This window comes from Lutra lutra, chromosome 6 (genome assembly GCF_902655055.1).
Source record: "Lutra lutra chromosome 6, mLutLut1.2, whole genome shotgun sequence".
Taxonomy (NCBI): Eukaryota; Metazoa; Chordata; class Mammalia; order Carnivora; family Mustelidae; genus Lutra; species Lutra lutra.
The window spans coordinates 65,144,805-65,158,846 of NC_062283.1; positions in this window are offsets into that span (position 1 = coordinate 65,144,805).

The window sequence follows — 14,042 nt, forward strand, 5'->3', positions numbered from 1 at the left end:
CAAATGGTAACAGGTTTATGGAGTATCATTCCTGCCATTAGTCTGGGTATCTCCTGAGGGCAAAGGATCTGTTTTTCTCATCAGACTGAAAATTGATGAGAGCTAAGACTATGTCTCCTTTATGGGATAAGAGAGCTTTCTGAAGGCAGGTCTCTGTCTTACTCCAACAGCTAGGAACTCCTCCACTACTCTTCTGACTTTCTGAGATCATTAATTCAATGTCTTCTCTGAGGGCAAGGCTGTGTCTCCCCTTCAGACTGGGACTCCCTGAGGACAAGACTGTGTGTCCCCTCAGACTGGGGCTCCCAGAGGGAGGGCTGTGTCTCTTCCATCAGACTGGGGCTCCCTGAGGGCTAGGCTGTGTCTTCCCCCCAGACGGGCTCGCTGAGGGCAGGGCTGTATCTTCCCCTCAGACTGGGGGCCCCTGAGGGTTGGGCTCTGTCTCCCCTCTCAGACTGGGGCTCCCTGAGGGAGGATTGTGTCTCTTCCATCAGACTGGGGCTCCCTGAGGGCTGAGTTCTATCTCCCCCCTCAGACTGGGGGTCCCTGAAGGCAGGTATTAGGAGCCTATCTTTTCCTTGCTCCCAGCTCAGCAGCTTTACTCCTCCAGGCCCTCCGCCCCTTTCTGGCACTGTTCCAGTCTCCTTCCTGCTCCAGAAATGACTGTTCTCTTCCAGGTAACATGCTCTCCTGGTCTCTGTCTCCCCTGTTTTGGGTGAATCAGTCCCCTGCTCACCCCTGTTTCTTGCTGTCCTCTCCCTCCTGCCGGTGTGTGTACGAGGACGAACAGGCTGCATCTTGCTAGCTGAGCTTACCCTTTGGTGATTAAAAGGAACATCATGCTGCCAGCAGAGTAATCCTAATTACAAAGTAGAAACCACTGCTTTTAACCAAGAGACCAATGGGGACATTCTGTGCCTTTTCCCAGCACAGCAGGAGGTGTACAAAGCTGGCACAGGCTCCTAGGGAGCTGGGTGGTGGAGCTCCCTGGAGAAGCTGCCTGGTCCCCTCTGGTTTGCACAGAGGGAGTGAAATCCCTCCCCAGGCCAGGTTCGTTAACAGGCATCCGTGACCCGGAAGCATGGCCCTCTTCCCTGGGAAGCACAGAGGCTTCTGTGAGATCAGCAGCCCAGGCTGGGGACTGGGGCAGCAGAGAGGCTCACATTCAGCCTACCTGCTCAGGGACTCACCCCTGTGGATCTGCTGCACCCCTGCCCCAGTCCATGCCAAGGACTCCCTCCCTCCCATTGCAAGGGCAGCCAGAGCTTCTGGGACTCAGTGAGGTGCCTGCAATTTTCCAAGACACAGATCCACTTTTTAATACTCATTTTCCCTTTCTTCCCCTCCCCCTCCCTTCCTCTCCTCCTCCCTGGCGTCCATCATTAGACACAGATTTTGGGATGGTGCTTAGCCCTAGGGAAACACCATCAACAAGGGAGTCAGGACTTCCCCAGGGCACTTTCGTTCTAATAGAAGAGACACTAGCAAAGAAATGATTATGATTCTAGGGGCGCCTAGGTGGCTCAGTCAGTTGATCATCTATCTGCCTTCGGTTTGGGTAATGGTCCCGCAGTCCTGGGACTGGACCCCGCATTGGGCACCCTGCTCAGTGGGGAGCCTGCTGCTCCCTGTCCCTCTGCTGCTCCCCCTGCTCGTGCTATCCTCGCTGTCACATAAATAAAAAAATAATAATAAAAAAGAAATGATTATGATTCTAGAAAATATTAATGAATAGGGTTGTGGTGGTGTTACAAGACAAGAATACAGGGTGTCTTATGTAATCTGGGGTTACAACCTTATATAAGAAAGCCCAAAGTTGGGGCGCCTGGGTGGCTCAGTGGGTTAAAGCCTCTGCCTTCGGCTCGTGTCATGATCCCAGGGTCCTGGGATCCAGCCCCGCATCAGGCTCTCTGCTCAGCGGGGAGCCTGCTTCCTCCTCTCTCTCTCTCTACCTGCCTCTCTGCCTACTTGTGATCTCTATCTGTTAAATAAATAAATAAAATCTTTGGGAAAAAAAAAAAGAAAGAAAAGAAAGCCCAAAGTTACCATGTATCAGGAGTTGTCACAATTCACCCCTTCATTCATTCATTCACTACTTACAAAGCACCCACTATGTGCCAAGTCCTGTGGCCTGGGTGGGAAGGAAGCTGGCAGCATCCTTACCTCTCCCCTCATGTCTCTAGATGGGGAGACAGATGAAGGACAGTTCAGAAAGTGACCGTTACAGTAATACCCGGCACCAGGCATTTTGTCTTTCAGAGACTTTCTAGACTTTGATCCTTACTCTGGGAGGCATTGTCCCTCATTGTCCCTCCTCCCCTACGGGTGAGGCCACCAGGGTTTCTCTGGTTGAGTCTTTTGAATCTCTTGCAGTAAAAACAATAGGAATTCTGGCAGGTCAACAGGAAGGCCGACCCTTTCGTGGGAGTCACTATGAACCTGCTGGTTTACGATTGGCCTTCCCGGCCACACTGTCCCCTTGGGGGCCGCCTGACAAGTCCTTGCTGGCTGGACTGAGAAGGCCAGTGTGGTCTGCAGACCCGTGCAGCTGCCCGTGCTGACCGGTGTTTCCAGGCCTGGCAGAGGCCCACTTCTTTCCTTGATGGCGACAGTGTCCCGAGGCCTTCAAGGGGGAAATCATTTTAAATGTAATGATTGCCTTTTACATATGTCTATTGACTTTTCTCCACATTCCATTGGCGTTTTCCGATACTTAGCTAACAGAACAGCCCAGTTTTAGCAAGTCCAAGCAAACGAGGATGTGCGGGGTGGAACGTCAGTCCCTTCCTTCTCTTGACTACACTCCAGGCCTTGCAGGAACTCTCCAGCCTGGGGGAGGGAGAGAGGAAGGAGTCCTACACATGATTCAACTCAGTTATCTGTGGTGCTATTTCAAGGCCAAGGACGGGGATAAGTGTGGGGCAAGTGAGGCTATTGAGTCCTGTGAGGTCTTTGTCTCATTCCAGAACTTAACTTACCCCTGGTCAGGCCTGACCGTATGTGTTCTGTGTCAGAACTTGGGGAAGTGCGTGGAAAGGCGACAAGAAGGATCATCTTCCTCCAGGGGAAGGAGGGACACGGCCCCATGTAGCAGGTGCTTCAGAACCTGAGTAACATTTCTGTGGCTCTCCCTGTTTTGATCTCTGAGCTGGAGGGGAGGATCCTTGTCTTCTTCTGCCATCTGGAAGGTTAGGGCAGGCCCCACCCACATCCCTGCACACCAGCCACCTTACAAATCCCTATAGGTGCTTTTAACCGTTTTTCTAAAATAAAATGTTTATAAAATACGTGGCCTCTGGAGCCTTTTCTCCTGTTCATGGTGAACAAGAGGAGCCAGGCAATGACCATCGCAGGGACAGTTCAAGCCATGTTTGATGAGAGTAGAGGCATAACGCCCCAGGATCCTCACTGCCGGGGCACAGGAGTACAAGATGCCAGCCTGCCCTGGCTCCTGGAGCCCCTCAGGCAGGTTGTCAGCTCTTCAGTGCACGTGGCATGGGCTTCCTTCCCTTCCCTACTCCTCTTCCTGGGTTTCCTGGGATCTCTCCTATATAAACTCTTTGCACTCAAGTCCTTGACTCGGGGCCACACAGGGGGATGCCAAATGAAGATAGTGGCGTCGATAGGTGTATGGACTCAGATCCCATTTCTAGGACCTAGAGCTTGGGCCAGTGATTTAAGCTCATTTTGCCTCTTTGCTGGTAAAACGGGTATAACGACAGACCCTACTTCGTAAAATTGTCTGAAGATTGCAAGGGTGATTACACAGAAAGCTTTGTAATAAATAGTACCTGACTCATGGCAAATGCTCAGATGTTATTAAAGTGTGAGCCCCACAAGATCACAGGCATTTGCAGTCCCGCACACCAGGCATGTGCCCTTAACTGTTGTGAGTCTGGGCTCAGGTGCCCAGCCTGGCCTGGCCCCTGGCTCCGCTGTGCACTGTGCCTCTCCTGAGATCGACAACCATTGCCGGGCAGGGGAGTCCGAGGCAGACCCCGGGTGAGTCCTTCCAAAGACACTCATCCAGGCTGTGGAGGTCAGACCTGGGAGTGACAATTTCTTATTAAATGGGGCCTGTTCTCTGGCTTCCCTTCCCTTCACGCTGGGCAGGGGTGACCACAAGAGGCCCAGGGCAGCCTCTCTTAGGACTGCAATTTTTAATTAGCCTCTGCTCTTTGAAAAGACTAAAATGTTACACAAATGTGAGTTGTTAATAAAAACAATTAATCTTGTTGGGGCCAGCAGGGTCTCTCCCTTCTCCTTGATGGGGGCAGTTCAATAGAAAACAAAAGGGGGACCACAGGTCTAGTCCCAGCCTATTACTAACTCAGTGACCTTAAAAAAACCACATCTTTTTTGTGGGGTCTTAGTGTGCTCTTTGATAAAATGAGGTTGTAAAGACAACTCCCATCTCTGATTCCAAGGCAGATCTCACCAAGGGTTGTAGGTGGGGGACCAGACATTTGCCACCTAGATGTGCCCAAGGATTTTCACCCATGGACTAATTTATTCTGCACATGACCCTGTTGTATAAGGACTGCCTGGTTTGTAGATGTGGGCACCAAGATGGGGAGAAATTCCCTAACTCATCCACTGTCATGAGTTAACAGTGATGGTGCTGGGCTGTGGGATGACGTGTTTGTGTGGGGGGGTGGGTGTATGTGTGCACTTGAACATGTGTGTGCCTGTTGGTGTGTACACGTGTGTGTGTGCATGTAGGTCTGCATGTGTGTGGGTGTACATGAGTGGCATCTGATCGACATCCAGTTTCTCCTGAGAGGTCCTGAATGGCAGGCACCCCCTGTCCCATTCTCTCTCCTCTCGCTGTCCTCTCTCTTTCCTTTCTCCCCTCGCTCCTTCCCTCTCCTTCCCTTGTCTCCAGACAGCACCACCTGAATTGGTTTTCTTTTGAAAAGAAAACAAAGCCTGTTCTTTCCAAACTCCAAGTGCTTTTACCTGCTGGAAAATCCATAACCATTAACCAGATCTGCTGGAGGGGGGAAAATCCTGGGACCTGCTGAGATGGTTCTAGCGAAGCTGGAAACTCTCAGGAGCTGTTTAAAAATTCAGAGGGAGCACTGGGCATTGGCGTATGATATGAGGAGCCGTCTTTTACTAAAGGGATTTAATGGCCCACAATTCAATTTGAACTGAAAGAATCCCCCCGATGACTCCTTATAAAGTCTTCCCGAGCCCTAAGTCGATATCTATGGGGCTGGTGAGGAGCAACTATCGATTAGCTGTCTCTGCCAATGAGTGTTACCAGCCAAGGAGGCTGGAGGGGAGTCGTGCGCATGGTTACACGGGCGGCACCTCATAAAATCGGCCCCTACCGACTGGCAGCTGGGCCATCCAGGCCGGGACAAAGGATGGCTCATGAGGGTCCTGAGAGCTAATCAAAGACCCTGGGAACCCACTGGGACGGATGAAGCCACAGTCCGCTCCCCTTACCAGGGGGCACATGACAAGGGCACAGAAGCCTCGCTTCTCCTCACTTCAAGCCCACCAATTCCCGGGGGCGAGGTAAGACCTGCTCCTACAAGACTTCACGTTTCCTTGTGTTCTAACCAGTTAGCTCACAAAAGAAAAGTAGGAAGTGTCTGTGACTCCCCATTTGTCCTCAGGCCGCCGATTCGGCAACCTCGGCTGTACAAGAATGTAAGTAACCACGGGGTGCCTGGGTGGCTCAGTGGGTTAAAGCCTCTGCCTTCGGCTCAGGTCATAATCTCAAGGTCCTGGGATCGAGCCCTGCATTGGGCTCTGTGTTTGGCAGGGAGCCTGCTTCCCTTTCTCTCTCTCTGCCTGCCTCTCTGCCTACTTGTGATCTCTATCTGTCAAATAAATAAAATCTTAAAAAAAAAAAAAAAAGAAGTAACCAGGATTCTAGAGTCAGAAAAATGGGGTTTCTGGGCATTTAAAAAATCCTTGTGCTAAAGCTTATGCATTAAAATACATGTTGCGTTCAAGGAATAGCAATTTAGGCCCTCACTCCAAACCTGTTCGCTCTTAGTTTATACACAATTCTAATACACTTGGTTTTTCTGGCTTCACACCCCCTTTTTATAGGAAGCAGTAAAGAGGATCTAAGCAGGAAAGGATGACTCTGCTAAAGGTAGTAACACTATTGGCAGCAAGAGGTATCAGCTGGCAGAAAGAGCTAAGGCAAAGCACCTTGAAACCAGAGTGGAATAGACATAGGCAAATAGTCACATGCTCCTGAGTCTCTGTTAGTCCATGCTCAGGCTGCCCTAAATAAATAAATACATACATAAATACATAAATAAATAAATTAGTTAAAGTAAATACCATAGACCAGTTAGCTTAACCAGACATTTATTTTCTCTGAGTTCTGGAGGCTAGAAGTCCAAGATCAGCATGCCAGCAGGGGTGGTTTCTGGTAAGAGCTCCCTCACTGCCTTGCAAATGGCCACATTCTGTGTCCTCACTGGGCCTTTCCTCTGTGTGCTGGGAGGAGAGAGAAAGCCCTGGTGTCTGTCTCCATCTCCTCCTGTTCTCATACAGAGAGCAGGCCTGCTGTAGTAGCGCTCCCCTGCTTACAATCTCATTTAACCTTCATTACCTCCTTCAAGGCCCCATGCGCAAATGCAATCCCAGTGGCGGGGTAAGGGCTCCGACTCAGTTTAGTCCGTCACAGCCCCCAAAGTCTGCAGTGCCCCACCCGGTACAACAGCTGATGATCAGGAAGAGTCATCTGGAACAACCTTGAAGTCATGTGTCGTCACTTCTCTTTAAGATGGGGGGGAAATAAGGACTGCATTTCATAAAGATTTCCCTTCAAAAAGTAGAGAATATTTGCCAAAATATTGAGTTGTAAGGGAGAGAGCTCCATTTAAAAAGAGTAAATATCATTCATTTTTTAAAAGATTTTATTTAGAGGAGTCAAGATGGCGGAGAAGTAGCAGGCTGAGACTACTTCGGGTAGCGGGAGATCAGCTAAATAGCTTATCTAAAGATTGCAAACACCTACAAATCCAACGGGAGATTGAAGAGAAGAAGAACAGCAATTCCAGAAACAGAAAATCAACCACTTTCTGCAAGGTAGGACTGGCGGAGAAGTGAATCCAAAGCGACGGGAAGATAGACCGCGGGGGGAGGGGCCGGCTCCCGGCGAGCGGCGGAGCAACGGAGCAAAATCAGGACTTTTAAAAGTCTGTTCCGCTGAGGGACATCGCTCCAGAGGCTTAACTGGGGTGAGCCCAGGCGGGGTCAGCGCGGCCTCAGGTCCCGCAGGGTCGCAGAAGGATCGGGGGGGTCTCAGTGTCGCAGAGCTTACCGGTATTAGAACGGGGAAGCCGGCTGCAGAGACAGAGCCGAGGAGTGACTCTCAGCTCAGGGTTGCCTTGAACAGGTCGCAGGCTCGGTCAGCTCGGAGCGCGGCCAGAGGCCAGGGTGATGGGAGTCATTTGGCGCTGTTCTCTGAGGGCGCACTGAGGAGTGGGGCCCTGGGCTCTCGGCTCCTCCGGGCCGGAGACCGGGAGGCCGCCATCTTTATTCCCGTCCTCCGGACTCTACGGAAAGCGCTCAGGGAACAAAAGCTCCCGAAAGCGAACCCGAGCGGATGACTCAGCGCGGCCCCGGGTAAGGGCGGTGCAACTCCGCCTGGGGCAAAGACGCTTGAGAATCACTACAACGGGCCCCTCCCCCAGAAGATCTACGGGAAACCCAGCCAGGACCAAGTTCACCTACCAAGGAGAACGGCGGAATTCCAGAGAAGAAAGCAAAGCACGGAACTCATGGCTTTCTCCCCATGATTTTTTAGCCTTGCAGTTAATTTAATTTTTTTTTTCTTTTTCAATTTTTTTTTCTTTTTCTCTTCTTCTGCTAAATTTTTTTTAACTTTTACCATGTTCTTTTTTTTAACGTTTTTTAAATAGTTTATCTAATATATATATATTTTTTCCTCTTCTTATATTTTTTCTTTATTGGCTTTCTTTTTTTTAATAGTTTTTTTTTCTTTCTTTCTGAACCCCTTTTTATCCCCTTTCTCCCCCCTCACAATTCAGGATCTCTTCTGATTTGGCTAAAGCATATTTTCCTGGGGTTGTTGCCACCCTTTTAGTATTTTACTTGCTCCTTCATAAACTCTTATCTGGACAAAATGACAAGGCGGAAAAATTCACAACAAAAAAAAGAACAAGAGGCAATACCAAAGGCTAGGGACCTAATCAATACAGACATTGGTAATATGTCAGATATAGAGTTCAGAATGATGATTCTCAAGGTTCTAGCCGGGCTTGAAAAAGGCATGGAAGATATTAAAGCAACCCTCTCGGGAGATATAAAAGCCCTTTCTGGAGAAATAAAAGAACTAAAATCTAACCAAGTTGAAATCAAAAAAGCTATTAATGAGGTGCAATCAAAAATGGAGGCTCTCACTGCTAGGATAAATGAGGCAGAAGAAAGAATTAGCGATATAGAAGACCAAATGACAGAGAATAAAGAAGCTGAGCAAAAGAGGGACAAACAGCTACTGGACCACGAGGGGAGAATTCGAGAGATAAGTGACACCATAAGACGAAACAACATTAGAATAATTGGGATTCCAGAAGAAGAGGAAACAGAGAGGGGAGCAGAAGGTATATTGGAGAGAATTATTGGAGAGAATTTCCCCAATATGGCAAAGGGAACAAGCATCAAAATCCAGGAGGTTCAGAGAACCCCCCTCAAAATCAATAAGAATAGGTCTACACCCCGTCACCTAATAGTAAAATTGACAAGTCTTAGTGACAAAGAAAAGATCCTGAAAGCAGCCCGGGAAAAGAAGTCTGTAACGTACAATGGTAAAAATATTAGATTGGCAGCAGACTTATCCACAGAGACCTGGCAGGCCAGAAAGAGCTGGCATGATATATTCAGAGTACTAAATGAGAAAAACATGCAGCCAAGAATACTATATCCAGCTAGGCTATCATTGAAAATAAAAGGAGAGATTAAAAGCTTCCAGGACAAACAAAAACTGAAAGAATTTGCAAATACCAAACCAGCTCTACAGGAAATATTGAAAGGGGTCCTCTAAGCAAAGAGAGACCCTAAAAGTAGTAGATCAGAAAGAAACAGAGACAATATACAATAACAGTCACCTTACAGGCAATACAATGGCACTAAATTCATATCTCTCAATACTTACCCTGAATGTTAATGGGCTAAATGCCACTATCAAAAGACACAGGGTATCAGAATGGATAAAAAAACAAAAACCATCTATATGTTGCCTACAAGAAACTCATCTTACACCCGAAGACACCTCCAGGTTTAAGTGAGGGGGTGGAAAAGAATTTACCATGCTAATGGACATCAGAAGAAAACAGGAGTGGCAGTCCTTATATCAGATCAATTAGATTTTAAGCCAAAGATTATAATAAGAGATGAGGAAGGACACTATATCATACTCAAAGGAACTGTCCAACAAGAAGATCTAACAATTTTAAATATCTATGCCCCTAACGTGGGAGCAGCCAACTATATAAACCAATTAATAACAAAATCAAAGAAACACATCGACAAGAATACAATAATAGTAGGGGATTTTAACACTCCCCTCACTGAAATGGACAGATCATCCAAGCAAAAGATCAACAAGGAAATCAAGGCCTTAAATGACACACTGGACCAGATGGACATCACAGATATATTCAGAACATTTCATCCCAAAGCAACAGAATACACATTCTTCTCTAGTGCACATGGAACATTCTCCAGAATAGATCACATTCTTGGTCCTAAATCAAGTCTCAACCGGTATCAAAACATTGGGATCATTCCCTGCATATTTTCAGACCACAATGCTCTGAAGCTAGAACTCAATCACAAGAGGAAATTTGGAAAGAACCCAAATACATGGAGACTAAACAGCATCCTTCTAAAGAATGAATGGGTCAACCAGGAAATCAAAGAAGAATTGAAAAAATTTATGGAAACAAATGATAATGAAACACAACAGTTCAGAATCTGTGGGACACAACAAAGGCAGTCCTGAGAGGAAAATATATAGTGGTACAAGCCTTTCTCAAGAAACAAGAAAGGTCTCAGGTACACAACCTAACCCTACACCTAAAGGAGCTGGAGAAAGAACAAGAAGAAACCCTAAACCAGCAGGAGAAGAGAAATCATAAAGATCAGAGCAGAAATCAATGAAATAGAAACCAAAAAAACAATAGAACAAATCAACGAAACTAGGAGCTGGTTCTTTGAAAGAATTAATAAGATTGATAAACCCCTGGCCAGACTTATCAAAAAGAAAAGAGAGAGGACCCAAATAAATAAAATCATGAATGAAAGAGGAGAGATCACAACGAACACCAAAGAAATACAGACAATTATAAGAACATACTATGAGCAACTCTACGCCAACAAATTTGACAATCTGGAAGAAATGGATGCATTCCTAGAGACATATAAACTACCACAACTGAACCAGGAAGAAATAGAAAGCCTGAACAGACCCATAACCAGTAAGGAGATTGAAACAGTCATCAAAAATCTCCAAACAAACAAAAGCCCAGGGCCAGACGGCTTCCCGGGGAATTCTACCAAACATTTAAAGAAGAACTAATTCCTATTCTCCTGAAACTGTTCCAAAAAATAGCAATAGAAGGAAACTTCCAAACTCATTTTATGAGGCCAGCATCACCTTGATCCCAAAACCAGACAAGGATCCCAACAAAAAAGAGAACTACAGACCAATATCCTTGATGAACACAGATGCAAAAATTCTCGCCAAAATACTAGCCAATAGGATTCAACAGTACGTTAAAAGGATTATTCACCACGACCAAGTGGGATTTATTCCAGGGCTGCAAGGCTGGTTCAACATCCGCAAATCAATCAATGTGATACAACACATTAATAAAAGAAAGAACAAGAACCATATGATACTCTCCATAGATGCTGAAAAAGCATTTGACAAAGTACAGCATCCCTTCCTGATCAAAACTCTTCAAAGTGTAGGGATAGACGACACATACCTCAATATTATCAAAGCCATCTATGAAAAACCCACCGCAAATATCATTCTCAATGGAGAAAAACTGAAAGCTTTTCCGCTAAGGTCAGGAACACAGCAGGGATGTCCGTTATCACCACTGCTATTCAACATAGTACTAGAAGTCCTAGCCTCAGCAATCAGACAACAAAAGGAAATTAAAGGCATCCAAATCGGCAAAGAAGAAGTCAAACTATCACTCTTTGCAGATGATATGATACTCTATGTGGAAAACCCAAAAGACTCCACTCCAAAACTGCTAGAACTTGTACAGGAATTCAGTAAAGTGTCAGGATATAAAATCAATGCACAGAAATCAGTTGCATTTCTCTACACCAACAACAAGACAGAAGAAAGAGAAATTAAGGAGTCCATCCCATTTACAATTGCACCCAAAACTATAAGATACCTAGGAATAAACCTAACCAAAGAGACTAAGAATCTATACTCAGAAAACTATAAAGTACTCATGAAAGAAATTGAGGAAGACACAAAGAAATGGAAAAATGTTCCATGCTCCTGGATTGGAAGAATAAATATTGTGAAAATGTCTATGCTACCTAAAGCAATCTACACATTTAATGCAATTCCTATCAAAGTACCATCCATTTTTTTCAAAGAAATGGAACAAATAATCCTAAAATTTATATGGAACCAGAAAAGACCTCTAATAGCCTAAGGAATATTGAAAAAGAAAGCCAAAGTTGGTGGCATCACAATTCCGGACTTCAAGCTCTATTACAAAGCTGTCATCATCAAGACAGCATGGTACTGGCACAAAAACAGACACATAGATCAATGGAACAGAATAGAGAGCCCAGAAATGGACCCTCAACTCTATGGTCAACTCATCTTCGACAAAGCAGGAAAGAATGTCCAATGGAACAAAGACAGCCTCTTCAATAAATGGTGTTGGGAAAATTGGACAGCCACATGCAGAAAAATGAAATTGGATCATTTCCTTACACCACACACGAAAATAGACTCAAAATGGATGAAGGATCTCAATGTGAGAAAGGAATTCATCAAAATCCTTGAGGAGAACACAGGCAGCAACCTCTTCGACGTCAGCCGCAGCAACATCTTCCTAGGAACATCTCCAAAGGCAAGGGAAGCAAGGGCAAAAATCAACTATTGGGATTTTATCAAGATCAAAAGCTTTTGCACAGCAAAGGAAACAGTTAACAAAACCAAAAGACAACTGACAGAATGGGAGAAGATATTTGCAAATGACATATCAGATAAAGGGCTAGTGTCCAAAATCTATAAAGAACTTAGCAAACTCAACACCCAAAGAACAAATAATCCAATCAAGAAATGGACAGAAGACATGAACAGGCATTTCTGCAAAGAAGACATCCAGATGGCCAACAGACACATGAAAAAGTGCTCCACGTCACTCAGCATCAGGGAAATACAAATCAAAACCACCATGAGATATCACCTCACACCAGTCAGAATGGCTAAAATTAACAAGTCAGGAAATGACAGATGCTGGCGAGGATGCGGAGAAAGGGGAACCCTCCTACACTGTTGGTGGGAATGCAAGCTGGTGCAACCACTCTGGAAAACAGCATGGAGGTTCCTCAAAATGTTGAAAATAGAACTACCCTATGACCCTGCAATTGCACTGCTGGGTATTTACCCTAAAGATACAAACATAGTGATCCGAAGGGGCACATGCACCCGAATGTTTATAGCAGCAATGTCTACAATAGCCAAACTATGGAAAGAACCTAGATGTCCATCTACAGACGAATGGATAAAGAAGATGTGGTATATATACACAATGGAATATTATGCAGCCATCAAAAGAAATGAAATCTTGCCATTTGCGACGACGTGGATGGAACTAGAGGGTATCATGCTTAGCGAAATAAGTCAATCGGAGAAAGACAACTATCATATGATCTCCCTGATATGAGGGAGAGGAGATGCAACATGGGGGGTCGAGGGGGTAGGAGAAGAGTAAATGAAACAAGATGGGATTGGGAGGGAGACAAACCATAAGTGACTCTTAATCTCACAAAACAAACTGAGGGTTGATGGGGGGAGGGGGTTGGGAGAGGGGGTGGGGTTATGGATATCGGGGAGGGTATGTGCTATGGTGAGTGTTGTGAAGTGTGTAAACCTGGCGATTCGCAGACCTGTACCCCTGGGGATAAAAATATATGTTTATAAAGCTGTAAAAAAAAAAAAAAAAAAAAAAAAGAAAGAAAGGATGAATCCCCAAGTTTTGTAGCAACATGGACGGGACTGGAAGAGATTATGCTGAGTGAAATAAGTCAAGCAGAGAGAGTCAATTATCATATGGTTTCACTTATTTGTGGAGCATAACAAATAGCATGGAGGACAAGGGGAGATGGAGAGGAGAAGGGAGTTGAGGGAAATTGGAAGGGGAGGTGAACCATGAGAGACTATGGACTCTGAAAAACGATCTGAGAATTTTGAGGGGGTGGGGGGTGGGAGGTTGGGGGCACCAGGTGGTGGGTATTGTAGAGGGCACGGATTGCATGGAGCACTGGGTGTGGTGCAAAAATAATGAATACTGTTATGCTGAAAAAAATAAAAAATTAAAAAAAAAAGATTTTATTTATGTATTTGTTAGGGAGAGAGAAAGAGAGAGCACAAGCAGGGGGAGCAGCAGGCAGAGGGAGAAGGAGAAGCAGGCTCCCTGCTGAGCAAGGAGCCCCATGCTGACCTTCATCCCAGGACCCTGGGATCTTGACCTGAGCGGAAGGCAGACACTTAACCGACTGAGTCACCTAGGCGTCCCTAAAAAGAATATCACTCTTGTGAAATAATTCTTTTTCAGAGTCCTGACAGAGCTGTAAACAATATCACACTTGAATGAGGGTCCTTTGAAGAGAGTCTAATAAAGGGGCTGTTTACAAAGGTGTGGGCAGATAAGGAAACCACAAGGTGGAGAGACGGAGCCCAGTCGCCAGGATGGGAGGGGTGAGATGTATGCCCCTCGGATACATGGGTGAGCCCAGCTCACTGAAGCCCCTGAAGACAGAGAAGGCTACCCACAAAG